This window comes from Giraffa tippelskirchi, chromosome 5 (assembly GCF_054371585.1).
Source record: "Giraffa tippelskirchi isolate mGirTip1 chromosome 5, T2T-mGirTip1v1.2.pri, whole genome shotgun sequence".
Lineage (NCBI taxonomy): Eukaryota > Metazoa > Chordata > Mammalia > Artiodactyla > Giraffidae > Giraffa > Giraffa tippelskirchi.
The window spans coordinates 104,166,195-104,178,334 of record NC_137279.1 but is presented as its reverse complement, the minus strand read 5'-3'; the positions used below and the strand labels follow the sequence as shown (position 1 = coordinate 104,178,334).

The window sequence follows — 12,140 nt, the reverse complement described above, 5'->3', positions numbered from 1 at the left end:
GACTGTGGCTCAGATCATGAACTCATTATTGCAAAATTCAGGCTTAAATAGAAGAAAGTAGGGAAAACCACTAGACCATTCAGGTATGACCTAAATCAAATCCCTTATGATTATACAGTGGTAGTGACGAATAGATTCAAGGGATTAGATGTGATAGAGTGCCAGGAGAACTATGAATGGAGGTTCGTAACATTGTACAGGAGGCATTGATCAAAACCACCCCCAAGGAAAAGAAATACAAAAAGGCAAAATGGTTGTCTGAGGAGGCCTTAAAAATAGCTGAGAAAAGAAGAAAAGCTAAAGGCAAAGGAGAAAAGGAAAGATATGCCCATCTGAATGCAGAATTCCAGAGAATACCAAGAACAGATAAGAAAGTCTTCTTAAGTGAACAAAGCAAAGAAATAGAGGAAAACAATAGAATAGGAAAGACTAGAGACTTCTCCAAGAAAATTAGATATAGCAAGGGAACATTTCATGCAAAGATGGGCACAATAAAGGACAGAAACTGTATGGATCAAGCAGAAGATATTAAGAAGAGATGGCAAGAATACACAGAAGAGCTATACAAAAATTCTTAATGACCCAGATAACCATGATAGCATGATCACTCACCTAAAGGGAGAAGTCCTGGAGTGTGAGGCCAAGTGGACCTTAGGAGGCATTACTGTGAACAAAGCTAGTGGAGGTGATGGAATCCCAGTTGAGCTATTTCAAATCCTAAAAAGATGATGCTCTTAAAGTGTTGCACTCAACATGCCAGCAAATTTGGAAAACTCAGCAGTGGCCACAGGACTGGAAAAGGTAAGTTTTCATTCCAATCCCAAAGAAGGGAAATGCCAAAGGATGTTCAAACTACTGCAAAATTGCACTCATTTCACATGCTAGCAAGGTGATGCTCAGAATCCTTCAAGCTAGACTTCAATAGTACATGAACCAAGAACTTCCACATGTACAAGCTGGATTTAGAAAAGGCAGAGGAACCAGAGATCAAATTGCCAACATCTCTTGGATCATAGGAAAAGCAAGGAAATTCCAGAAAAATATCTACCTCTGCTTTGTTGAATATACTAAAACTTTTGACTGTGTGGAACAAACTGTGGAAAATTCTTAAACAGATGGGAATACCAGACCACCTTACCTGCCTCCTGAGAAACCTGTATGCAGGAAAAGGAGTAGTAGTTAGAACTGCACATGGAACAATGAACTGGTTCAAAATTGGGAAAGGAGTACATTAAGGCTGTATATTGTCACCCTTCTTTTTTAACTTCTAATCAGAGAACATCATGTGAAATGCTGGGCTGGATGAAACACAAGCTGGAATCAAAATTGCTGAGAGAAATATCAATAGTTTCAGATATTCAGATGACACCACTCTAATGGCAGAGGGCAAAGAGTAACTAAAGAGGCTCTCTATGAAGGTGAAAGAAGAGAGTGAAAAAGCTGGCTTAAAACTCAACATTCAAAAAATGAAGATCATAGCATCTGGGCCCATCACTTCATGGCAAATAGATGGGGAAAAATGGAAACAGTGACAGACTTTATTTTCTTGAGCTCCAAAATCACTGTGACTGCAGCCATGAAATGAAAAAAATGCTTGCTCCTTGGAAGGAAAGCTATGACGAACCTAGACAGTGTATTAAAAAGCAGAGACATCAATTTGCTGACAAAGGTCCGTATAGTCGAAACTATGGTTTTTCCAGTAGTCATTTAAAGATGTGAGAGTTGGACCACAAAGAAGACTGGGCACCAGAGAAATGATGGTTTCGAACTGTGGTGCTGGAGAAAACTCTTGAGAGTCCAAGGGTGGACAGCACGGAGATCAAACCAGTCAATTCTAAAGGAAAGCAACCCTGAATATTCATTGGAAGGACTGGTGCTGAAGCTCCAATACTTTGGCACTGATACCTGATGCAAAGAGCAAACTCATTGGAAAAGACCCTGATGCTGGGAAGGAGTGAGGTCAGGAGGAGAAGGGGACAACAGAGGATGAGACTGTTGGATGGCATCACCAACTCAACACACACAAGTTTGAGCAAACTCCGGGAGATAGTGAAGGACAGAATGCCTGACTGCTGCAGTAACATGGGGTTGCAAAGTCAGACATGACTGACTGAACAACAACAGCAATTAATTTGGGGAGATTCTTAGTCTTTAGGGCTTCCCTGGTGGCTCAGTTGGTAAAGAATCTGCCTACAATGCGGAAGACATGGGTTCTGTCCCTGGGTTGGGAAGATCCCCTGGAGAAGAGAAAGGCTTACCCACTCCAGTATTCTGGCCTGGAGAACTCCAGGAACTGTATAGTCCATGGGGTCACAAAGAGTCGGACATGACTGAGCAACTTTCATACACTTAGTCTTTATTGATTCGGTATGTATTTCTTTCTCTCTTTCTTCTTCTCATATCTCCATTATGCATATATTACACCTTGTGTTGATGCCCCAAAGTTCTTGGATATTCCATTACATTTTATTCAGTCTTTTTTCTCTTTGCTTTTCAGTTTTGTACATTTCCACTGTCATATTTTCAAGTTCAGAGATTCTTTCCTTAACAATGTCCTGTCCACTAGTAAGCCCGTCAAAGGCATTCTTCATTTCTGTTACAGTGTTTTTGACCTCTAGCATTTCTTTTTGATTCTTTCTTGGAAATTCCATCTCTGTGCTTACATTGTCAGTCTGTTCTTGTCTGTTGTCTATTTTTTTTAATTAAGTTCTTAGCTTATTAATCATAACTTAAAAAATTTTTCTCATCTAATAATTTCAATAGTCCTGCCATATCTGGTTCTGGTGCTTATTCAGTCTCTCCAAACTATGTTGGTGTGTTTGTTTGTTTGTTTGTTGTCTTTTAGTATACCTTGTAATTTTTGTTGAGTGGTGGACTGGGTAAAAGGAGCTATGGAAAAGAACCTTTAGTAATGTAATCATAAGGTATAAGGATGGAAAAGTGTTCTATAGACCTATGATTAGGTCTCAGTCTTTTGTTGATCCTGTGTCCCTGGATTGTGAATTTATAAGTGCTGCTTGCTACACACACACACACACACACACACACACACACACACACACACCTCTTAAGTGGGATAGCATGGCTTGAGGGGGCTGGAGTTTACTTCCTACTGGTAAGTTAGCATCTGCTAAAATAGATTCCCCTGAGGGAGGGCCTGGTTAAGATGAACACAGTGCTCTGATGTATTTCAAAATATTTCCTTTTCCTCTCCCTGTCTGGGTCTTTTAAAGGAACAGGTATATAAAGCCCATGGCTCTAAGCACATGGTAAAGCTTAATAATTTTGGAAAAAGATATAATAACTTAAAAATTGTAATCTTTACTATCATCATGGTTCATCTTCACCTCAGATCCTCATTCATTGATCTTAATGCCATGTCTAAGTCACTGCGCTATGACTTTTCTTACCCTCTCTCATGTACATTTCTCTCATTCATACTATTTCCATACCCCACATGTTAATTACATTTTAAGTATTATTTTTCAGATTTTCTTTATGGGGTTAGTTTTAGTAATTGGATTTCTGTTTGTAGCCTATAGACTTTATTAATTTAGGAGTAAAAATTTTTCACTGTGTAAAAAGCACCTGATAAAGTTTGAGTTAGTGAAGTTTTTTCTTTTTAAATTTTATTGACCTTGCCTTGAGGCAAAAACTGGCCAGATTGTTTTGCTGCAAAGGTAAATTTGGGCTATGATTGAAATATTAGAGTAGCTACTCAAACAGATTGCTAGTAGCTATTGGAAGTGTAAACACAATTACCAAAAGGTTCTTTATTTTCTCTTACTATAGCTGGTGGCCCATTTCAAACAGGTCTTATAAAAACTCACACCAAGGATAATTACATTTGCTTTCTCCCTGCCTTTTATGAACATGAGAATAATGAGACTGTCACATTCAGACAAACACATACACACACCGCTTGAGGTCACTGAAAATGAATAACATTAATACTAGATTTTCTTGAGCTTGAATTTAAGAGCTATGGTAAGACCACCAATTGGTATAAATACTTAAGGCTGTTAGAAGTACTCTGTAGATTTACATTTAACAGTCTCTGTTCCTGCTAACTAATGGCTGTGTAGCCACCCTAAACTTGTTGGCTTAAGATAATTACCTCATTTATTTGACTCTAAAATCTGCAATTTGGGCAAGGCTCAGTAGAAACAGTTAACCTTTGCTCCACTTGGTGTGAGCTTCACAGGCCCTTAGGCTGGAGGCTGGAAGCATGTCATGGCTCACTCACAAGTCTGGTGGTTGATTCTGACCACTGACTGGGAGTCTTGGTTCCTTTCCATATGGGTTTCTCCATGTGATCTCTTGGTATGAGCTAGTTTGGACTCCCTCACAGTACGCTGGCTTGTTTGAAAGTTGAGCATCCAAAGAAAGAGAAAGCCAGACAGGAGCAACATTTCCCATTGTGACTGGGCATCAGAAGTCATGCAGTGACACTTCCGCCACATATTGTTGATCAAGGCAGTTACAAAAGTCCAATTATTTCTCAGTGGAGAAGTGTCAATGGTCAGTGAGTCATTATAGGAAGACCAAGTGAAATGGGGAAAAAAATAATTGGAAAACACAACCTGCAGCAGGATCCATATGGAAAAGTTCTTCTGTATCCAAACTTACGATGCGTGTGTGTGAGGACACCACTTCACAGCTACTATATATCAAACATGGAAGCAATTATTCTCTTAGATTTTGATTGCCAGTCATTCAGTTCCTTGCCTTTAGGAATCAAACGGATTTTAGGAAAGGATGATGCATTCACTTCCTGGGGATGATGCATTTACTTTTCTTTTCTGATCCTAGAATATCTGCCCTGCTCTAAGCTTGGAGAAAGAATTACTGCCTCTGCTCCACCAACCCCTGCCAAACCCCACGCTCTTTCTCTTTATCATAAAGAGTAATGGCGAGGCAAAAAGAGAGTGTCATGATACGGCTACTGCCCAGGTTACCTCCCAAGCTAGGTCTCTTCTGATGTTAACACCTCCATAAGTAAAGAAGAACATTTCAGCTCAAGAAGAGTCTTTCTTGAATTTAATAAAGCAAAAGGAATATTTGTCCCAAATGGGTGTTTAAATTGCACCCGCTTTTTAAAACTTATTTCCATTTTTCTTGTAAGTTTCTAGGCCAGGCTGGTGAACTAAGATTCTAAAAATTTCTGTGGTTCATACAAACTTTTACGGTAGCTCTACTTTTCCAACAACATCCTTAGTTCCAAGAAGTTCATACTACCATGTTTTCAAATTAGTGATTTAGCTTAGTCATTGATCCTTTCATTTGAGATTTCCTGCAAAAGCAAATACTTACTGAATCTAGCAGCCTGAATCTACACCTATTTCTGAGGACCCAGTTCCAAACTGAGTCCAGTTCCAATACCCAAATTCCAAATAACTTCAAATGTGCTATGGGTTCAAAACCAACTTAATGTCAAGAGATCTTATTCATTCCAGACAAAATGGGATTCGATTCTCTGTATCTGAGAAAATAAGGCTGCAAGTAATACTCCAACGGTTCTTATATTTAACATATAAAGTTAATTATACATTAAGCATAAATATATGTTCTTCTTTCCTATGGCCCCCAAGTACTTTAAGGTAAACAATAGCTTAAAAATTAAGGAATGAGTGTAGGAGAACTTTTTTGCTGAGGATGCTTAGAGGCAACAAGACCAAAAGCCTCCACAAAAGACAGATATCCAACCATCTATCACAGAGGGATCATCTTACCCTATTCTATTTTCCCTACTAAGTGTATCCTAATTGAAAATGAAAATGGCAATGAACTCTCTTTCCCCTTGCACTCTCCAGACTTGTAAGTCTTCATCTTTGAAAAAAAAGGAGATATGTTCTGTATCAGGGGCTTCCAGGTGGCACCAGAGGTAAAGAAACCTCCAGCCAATGCAGGAGACATAAGAGACATGGGTTCAATCCCTGGGTTGGGAAGATCCCTGGAAGAGGGCATGGCAACCCACTCCAGTATTCTTTCCTGGAGAATCCCATGGTCAGAGAAGCCTGGTGGGCTACAGTCCAAAGAGTCACACAGAATCAGACACAACTCAACTGACTTAGCACGCAAGCATGCGTGTTCTTTCAAGGGACATCCAAGATTCTGCCTTTGCCACTAATCAATGCCAATTTTCAGTTAAGATACAAATGAACTAGGAAGAAATTTGCCCCTTCCCCAGAGCAGAGCTGAACTGGATGAAGTGGAGATTATATCCCATGTATGTGACAACATCAGAGTGGGCACCCAGTCATATTAATTCTACCTCTTGAGCCCTTTGGGGTGTCACAAGTTTTAAAATCTCTCACACTATTTCCCACGTTATTGGAATACTACCTCATATTAAAGAATAAGACATAGGAACTCAATATTCCTGATACGAACAGTAGCTGTTTATGCAACTCAGTTGAGTTGAAACACATATGTAGTCATTTCCCCTCTCTAGATCCATAATTATTCAATTTATATATCTCTGCAGAGAGATGTTTTAATGTGATTAAATACTGTTCAAATATTTTATATTAGGTCCAGACATCAATTAGGAATGGTATTTTGTTACTAGGAAAACAGAGTGATATAAAGTGGCTGAAATAATGTAGAGGTTAATTTCTCTTTTCTGTAAAGTAAGTCTAGAAATGGAAAGTTCAAGCTAATAAGCATGGTTTCACTTGAGACCTGAGCTCCAGTATCTTTAGCTCATGTCTTCTGTCTCCATAATCCAAGAGGCTTGCTTATATATCACTCTTAGTTATTTCTAATTTTCTCAAGGGAAAGGATCATTTCTTATTTCCTTTTGTAGCCATAGCACTTACCATATATTGGCTCTACATAGCATTTGTAGGATGAATAAGTGAATATACAAGTCTAGTGAGAGTAGATTAAATGTATAATTACTGCCAAAGCAGCAGTACATTTATTGCTCAGTACTTTATTAAGGGAAGTATGTATTATATACACCAAAGAAAATCTTATGTGGAAAGTGATACTTAATCTGGACATTGAGTGATGGGCAGGATTTGAGAAGAAAATAAAGTTGTTCCTTGGTGCTAGGAACATAGAATTTGGAGTCAGAAGACTGGCTTGCAGCCTTACCATTTACCAGTGGTGTAATTTTTGTTAAAGTAGGAAAACTCTCTAAGCCATATTTCTTCATCTATAAAATGGAGGTAATGCTAATTGACTATATGTGCCTGATAAGGCCAAGGAGTGTCCAGATAACATGCTATTTCTCAGTATGTCTCTGAGGATGTTTGTGGGTGAGATGAGCATTTGAATCAGTAGACTCAGTGAAGTAGATTGCCCTCCCCAATATGAGCAGGTATATCCTATGCAGGAGGGCTTGAATAGAACAAAAGGCATGGAACAGGAGGATTTGTTTTCCACCTGCCTGCCTATTTAGCTGAGACACTGATCTTTCCCTGCCCTCAAACTGCAATCTATACATTTGGCTCCCCTAGTTCTCAAGCATTTAGACTTGAACTAGAATGATGCCACTGGCTTTCCTGTGTTTCCAGCTTGAAAACAACATAATCAGATTCCATAATCACACCATATATTTATATATATATATATTTGTTTTTCAATATCCTATTGCTTCTACATTATATGTATATAATATATGTGAATTGCATTGAATATTGGTTCTGTTTCTCTGAAGAACCCTAATACACTTCTCATAAAAAATTTAATTTTCTTATCACCAATTACATCAAAACTTCTTTTAGTCCCAAGGTACTTCTCAGTGTCTGTTAAGTATTTTATTTTTTCACTTGTTCATTCAGTTCATTTATTTATTTCCAGGTAGTGTTCCAGCCTCTCAGCATTCCATACTAAACAAGCAGGTGATGTGAAGCTTTCAGACAGGGGAGCTATGGGAACCCTATCTGAGGAACTGGGCTTCCCCAGTGGCTCAGTGGTAAAGAATCCACCTCTTGTGCAGGAGATGCAGGAGGCATGGACTCTATCCCTGTGTCAAGGAGATTCCTAGAGGAAGGCATGGCAACCCACTCTAGTGTTCTTGCTTGGAGAATCCAATGGACAGAGGAGCCTGGTGGGCTACAATCCATGGGGATGCAAAAAGTCAGACTCTACTGAAGCAACTGAGCACACATCTGAGGAGTTAATATTTGACCTTAGATGTGAAAAAGCCATGACCCAGCCACATGTATAGCTAAAATTAGACCTGGGGAATAAATACTTCAAGCAGAGGGAATAGCAAGTGAAATGACTGAGAAAGAGAGAAAGTGTATTAGTTAAGGTAATGCTAGCTGTTATAATAATTTAACTCCAAAATCTCAGTGGCTTCAGTGGCTTAATGGAGTAAACAATTATTTTCCATTTGATAGCTGAGGTTTTTATCCACAGCAACATCTAGCTAACCTATGAAGAAAGAAAAAATTGTGTTTGGGGATTCTTTACGGTCCAGGCTTAAAGTGATAACCTGTTACCTCTGCTCCCATTTCACTGACAGGTCTCAATTAATGGCCACACTTCAGAGAAAGTAGTGATGAGATACATCATCTTAAGGTTTCATTGTAGCTGAAACTCCAATACATTGGCCACCTGATGCAAAGAACTGACATTTGAAAAGACCCTGATGCTGGGAAAGATTGAAGGCGGGAGGAGAAGGGGACAACAGAGGATGAGATGGTTGGATGGCATCACCAACTCAATGGACATGAGTTTGAGCAAGCTCCGGGAGTTGGTGATGGACAGGGGGCCTGGCGTGCTGCAGTCCATGGGGTCGCAAAGAGTCAGACATGACTGAATGACTGGACTGAACTGAACTGAAGGTCTCATTGTAGCTGAGACCTCAGAGCAGTGGTTTGCTGAAGAACTAGTCATTCTTTGACACAGGAAGACACTGTGGCTAGAGGTTAATCGGTAAGGGGACAGGAGAGGAGGAGGAGAAGAATAAGAAGAAGGGGAAGAAAAATAGGGAGGGAAGGAGGAAGGCAAACAGTAATTTGACACAGATTTAATCAAAAGCAAAATAAGGCAAGGATTTTTAGGACTTCGAAAGAAGTTCTAATTTTAATCAAAGAGCCATGGAAATCCACTGCAAAGTCTTAAGCATGAAAGTGACACAATCAGTTTTACCTTTTTATAAGATATCTCTTTTGTGAGAAGAATGAATTTGAGAGGGCAAGAGTACAAGTTTAAATAGCTACTGGAAAAGTTTAGCTGGAGAATTATTGTGATTTGCTGAAGGGTCCTGACAGTAGAGATGGAGAAGAGTGGTTGCATTTGAGATAGATTTTTGGAGAAAGAGTAAAGTATTGTAGATGATGGTAACAATTTTTTGAATAAATGAATGATGAATGAATGATGATACCTAACACTTACTGAACACATACAATGTCAGACCCTGTGCTAAGAGCTTTTACATGGATCATGACATTTAGCCCTTATAGCAATCTTATGAAGTTTGCATTATTGTTATATCCATTTTTCAGATAAGGAAATTGAGACTCAGCAGGCTTAAATCACTTGTTCATGGTTATACAAGCTAGGATCAGAACACAGGTATTCTGACTACTGGCCCTAAACAACCCATAATTCTCTCCTTAAGGTAACAAGCCGATTAAATGACGATACTTAAATGACCCCAACTCCAAGCGCACCAAAAGGCACAGTCAAGTTCTACGGGTAAATTCAAAGATGTTGGAGGTATTTATGGTGCCCCATCTTTTGGGGAGTTCACATCTTGTTCCTGAAATCCCTGCCTTTGGTAACTCCTGTTCAAGCCAGTTGTAATGTCCTTGTAAGATCAGTTGCTCAGAGGAGAGTCTGTTCTGAATTATACAATTGTTGCTCCTAAGGAGCCCCTAGAGGATGGGGAGTTGGGGGTTGGGGGCGGGAACTGCACATGGGTTCAGCATGGCAGGCTCCTATGCGATAATGAATGGGGAAACGTGGCCAGTAAGGCCCACAGAAAGAAAAACACTTAAGCCTCTTGATGAAAGGCCCAATGAGAAGGTAAGTGTTATAATTCAACTGAAAATAAAAGCCGGCGGCAGGTTATCCCTCCTTCCAGGCAGACAGTTCATGGGACTGCTCTCCTGCAGCTGCAGTGGCAGTGATGGATTATCTGGGAAGGTGAAGCAGCTGAGCTGATCTGCCCCCTCCCCTTCCACCCGCACATCCACCCCTAAGGCTACAGGGTTTCAGGGTAGCTCTAATCCCTCTTAGCCTCCCCTCTCCCACAGATCCCAAGACAAGCCTCCGGAGTTGCTGGGCCTGGAGAGCATCCTCCCAAGCTGTTTCCTGAAATCCAAGCCTGAAAGACAGGAGTTGGCCTTCAAGTGCTTGCCAGAAGCCCCCATTCATTACCCTGCTGGGAAGAACTGTTTGAGGAGTGTGGAGCTGAGAAGGATTTTTTGAATCTGGCCTCAGAGGGAGTGTTGATGGTTCAAGAGTGGCTTGTTCAAGATATGTCTGGAGTGAGCTCTTCATTTCAGCAGGCCCTCAGCGAGCCCTCCTGGAGGATGCAATGAGGGTGACGGGGGTGAGGAAGGAGGATGGATCTTCCTTCCCTGTCACTTTCTTTCTCCACTCTTAAGACTTTGCTCTCTGATTCTTCTGCCCCTAATCCTGGCTCCTATCACAATCAGCTTCAGTTGCCAGCCCTTTTAAAGCCATGTATTTTATATATATTAGGCACTCTTCGGGTCCCTCCAAATATTTTGAGAACTGTATATATGTCTCTAGATTTGAAAAAGGTTCTTGGAGAAATATTTTTGGATAAGGAGGCCATCTTGGAGTTTCTGAAGTCTCTGAATCATACTTCTTTTTCAAAGCCTGGCCAGAATCTCTAGACTTAAAGCGAACAGAAAATTAAGAACAGCAGACCAGAGTCATATGTCTTTCTCTATGCTTTGCTTTATCCCCCTGAAGATCTTGTGTTCAATACTTGATACAAGTAACACACAAAGTGTGGGAGAAAGCAGATGGAGCAAACCCTGGGGCCAGTTTGTACAGTGATGGTGAACTTGTTTCTAAAGATCATTCTCTACCAGAACCAATCTATCTTTTGGTCCCAGTCACATTTACTTTGCAGGGAATCCCTCTCAGACTATCCCATGAAAACTTACTGTTTTATACCACATTGACTTTATATGACTTGTTATAAGAAACCCTAGCCACACAATTATAACTATTATGTACTCTAAGGAGCATGTGAGTCTGATAAAAAATTATATAGGTTTTACTGTATGACAAACCTGGGTTCAAATTGACCCATTACAAATAGGGTCTTCAGCAATTTTTTTTCAGTTATAAAGTGAAGGTAATCCTTGGAAAATTACTGTAGGGGTTAAATGAGATATGTAAATCCCCTGACAATAATGAAATCGTGTCCTTTTTCTATAGAAACAAATTTGAATTACATTAGAAAGGAAATTGAGATTTTCCTTTTTTCTATAATTCTCTGCAGTATACTTCCTGGAGAGCAAAAAATAAAGATGGTTGTTTTACTTCCTAGTTATAATAGTAATATGATCTTTTGTATGTAAATAACATGTACTGCTTTCCAAAGAATATTCACATTCACTTTGTATCACATTCATCTTTGGAGCCAGTCTATGGATACATACCACTTCAACCCTAGGTCAATAGCAGGATAACTATACTTTTAATAGCAAAGAAGCACAGGTTTTAGGAGTGGTTATTTAGAAGTGATTATTACATGTGAGGGGGGAGCAAAGAAAAGGGGGTACAAATTCTATTCTTGATCATTAAGATCCTGTATTCCAGTTTGGGAGAGAAGGCTGATCCATACAAGGGCCAAGAAACAATGCTTGCCAGGGCATGGTTAAGAGCAAAATGAGTGAAACAAGTGCCCCGGTGGTTCAGAGAAGGGTGAGAGCAGTGTGAACTGGGGGAGCCTGAGAAGGTCATGTGGCATGTAAGCTAGGCCATGCAGGAAGAATCCACAGGGGAAAAAATGAGTAAGAACAATGCACTTGTAGCAACAGCAAAAGCCAGAGGTTCTCAACCTTGTCTGAACGTTAGAGTCACTGGGAGATCTTTCAAATTCTGATACCAGGTCTCCAGCTCCAGAAATTGTAATTTAACTGGGCTGGGATAGGAGTCAGGCATCAGAGTTCTGTAGTTTTCCCTAGTGGTTCTAA

General features: G+C 39.9%; 1 long non-coding RNA gene across 3 annotated transcripts in view; it reads left to right on the top strand.

Moving 5' to 3' along the window:
- Positions 1 to 11,488, top strand: part of LOC145507104 (uncharacterized) — a 228,230-nt gene extending 216,742 nt beyond the window's left edge. For all 3 annotated transcript variants that reach the window (XR_014054579.1, XR_014054581.1, XR_014054576.1), the window contains one exon: positions 10,218 to 11,488. This is a non-coding gene — a long non-coding RNA (uncharacterized LOC145507104). The remainder of the gene's footprint in view (positions 1 to 10,217) is intronic.
- The last annotated feature ends 652 nt before the right edge of the window (positions 11,489 to 12,140 follow it).